This window comes from Rhea americana, unplaced genomic scaffold (assembly GCF_003343005.1).
Source record: "Rhea americana isolate MKP2758 unplaced genomic scaffold, rheAme1 scaffold_83, whole genome shotgun sequence".
In the NCBI taxonomy this organism is placed as follows: Eukaryota; Metazoa; Chordata; class Aves; order Rheiformes; family Rheidae; genus Rhea; species Rhea americana.
Window position 1 is genome coordinate 3,006,935 of NW_028187012.1, and position 2,061 is coordinate 3,008,995.

At 58.4% G+C, this 2,061-nt stretch overlaps 1 protein-coding gene across 2 annotated transcripts in view; it reads left to right on the forward strand.

Annotated features, from left to right (window-relative positions):
* The first annotated feature begins 40 nt into the window (after nt 1–40).
* Nucleotides 41–2,061, forward strand: part of NFIL3 (nuclear factor, interleukin 3 regulated) — a 13,340-nt gene continuing 11,319 nt past the window's right edge. The window contains exon 1 of one of the 2 annotated variants that reach the window (XM_085323216.1): nt 41–309. The gene's annotated coding sequence lies outside the window, so the exon portion shown is untranslated. Of the gene's footprint in view, nt 310–1,728; nt 1,931–2,061 lie in introns of those variants that run through there. The other variant, XM_085323217.1, reaches the window with a different exon arrangement.

Consider the following 2,061-nt stretch of genomic DNA (forward strand, 5'->3'; position numbering starts at 1 on the left):
GGGCGGCGCCGCCGCCACTCACGGCGCGGCGCGGCTGGCATGCGGGCTGCGCGCCCCGCGCCGCGCACAGCCCTGACCTACTAACACACATCCCTCCGCGCCGCCGCCGTCGCCGCACGCTCCCTTCTTCCCTCCCTCCCTCGCTCGCTGCCGCCCGCCCTCACTCGCTGCCTCACACCGGGGCCGCTCCGCTCCCGGACAAGAGGGGCGCCGCTGCCTGCGCGGCCCTACCCGCCTCGCCTCGCCTCCAGCCCGCCTAGCCCGGCCCGGCCCGGCCCGGCCCGGGGGATGCTCCGCGCCGCACTGGAGGTAGGAAGGCGCGCGGCGAGTGCGGCCGCCGTGCGCGAGGGCGCGCAGGGGCGCGGAGCGCTGCGCTGCGCTGTGTGTGCGCGGATACGTGTGTGTGTGTGTGTGTGTGTGTGTGTGTGTGTGTGTGTATAAACTTTTGCTGGCGTGTCAGCGCCGGGGTTGGCCGCCTTAAGGTAGCCGCTCTGGTTGCAGCGCCCTCCGCGCATCACGTAGGCTCGGCGCGGCTGCTCGGCGCTGGCCGGGGCTGGGCTGCGGTTGCATAATGTGCCTCCCTGTCGGGGGAAAAGCAGTGTTTCGGGGTAGAAAAGCGCCGCGGCGCTGGGTCTGGCCTCCCGGTGGGTGGGGAGGGGTCTGCGAGCGGCGGCAGCAGGTTAAAAAAGGCTGGTTTTGCCCGCTCGTTAAAGGTAATAATGACACGAGAAGAAATCTGGAAAATGCCTGTTTAGGGTACTTGCAGCTTTTGCTCTTAAAATAACGTTGCCCYCCTTACCCTCGTATTTTTTTCTTTTTTTCTGTTTGTCGCCTGTACGCCCAAGGAGCCCGGGGGAAGGTCTGTGGGACTTGTTCTTTCATACATTGCATAATCTGTTCGCTGTGAAATATCAGCAAGCGCTAGGTCGAGATGTGTGCGCGAGTGTGAAACGCCGTGATAATTTTGGTGCAGAGTTAAGCATTAGGTCATTAATTACAACCCTTTTGTGCGTTTACGGGGGGCGGAGGGTGGGGGAAAAGAAGGGGGGGGGAATCAGAGTTTTGTGGCCATCGTTTGTCAGGCGCCGCCGGAGAGAGCCCGTTTCGCCGCTGTGCTCAGGGATGTTGTTTGTAGGCAAGAGGCATTAATGGTAGCATTCCGCCCCCCTCCCCTCCTCGGCCCCCATGTTTTGCCAGGTTGTGTTTGCCTAAGCCTTTTTCGTCACTTTTGTCGCTGTTTTTCAGACGCTGCAGCACCGATCACATAATAGTTCCTGGAAATGTTGCATTATGTAACCACAGAATTTGCTGGCAGTCAGGCTAGGAAGAGGGAGCTAATTATGCGATTTTATAATCTCGCTACAAAGAAACTAGGACAATCTCACCCTAAAAAAACGTAACTGTAACAGATTTTGTTAAAGTATGTTTAATAGGGAAAGTAGACAACTGGGTAAGTGGGGAGCTAACTCGTGCTCGCTGAATGTGCGCCGTGTACCTTAAAATGAAATTTGTGTTAATCTATATTTAGCCCTATCACATTTTAGCAATTGTGGCTTCATGTGCTATTTCTGGTCTTTTCTCCAGAGCTGTGCATATAGACGTTCAAGGCCATTTGCTTGGATTTTTAACTCCACGCCTTCGGAGACGTTTTGATAAGGCTATATTTTTAGGACGGCATTTCGCCGAGACACTAAGCGATTTCTTTGGTACTGGCTTTCACTTGTCATTTCTTAAAAAAGGGAACATCTAATTTAGGAGAGGAACGAATTTAAGAGAATGTCAACAGCCTTGAAGAAGGGGGGCCGTCCGCCAGTGCCCTCCCGGCTGCGATGGGCTCGGGCGGCGTAGCGCCGGGCGGAGGGGGCGCGCAAGTGCGCGGCGCCCGCGGAGCCGGGCGCTTTAGCGTGGAGGAGGCGGAAAGCCGAAGTAGGTCAGTATGACATTCCCGGTGGCGCTAATCCCCGGCCGGCCTGGGCGCGATCGCGGCTGCCGGCCGCGAGCCGCGGCGAGAGGGGATATGGCAGCGAGCGGGGCCCGGCCAGGTAGCGTCGGCGCCCCCTC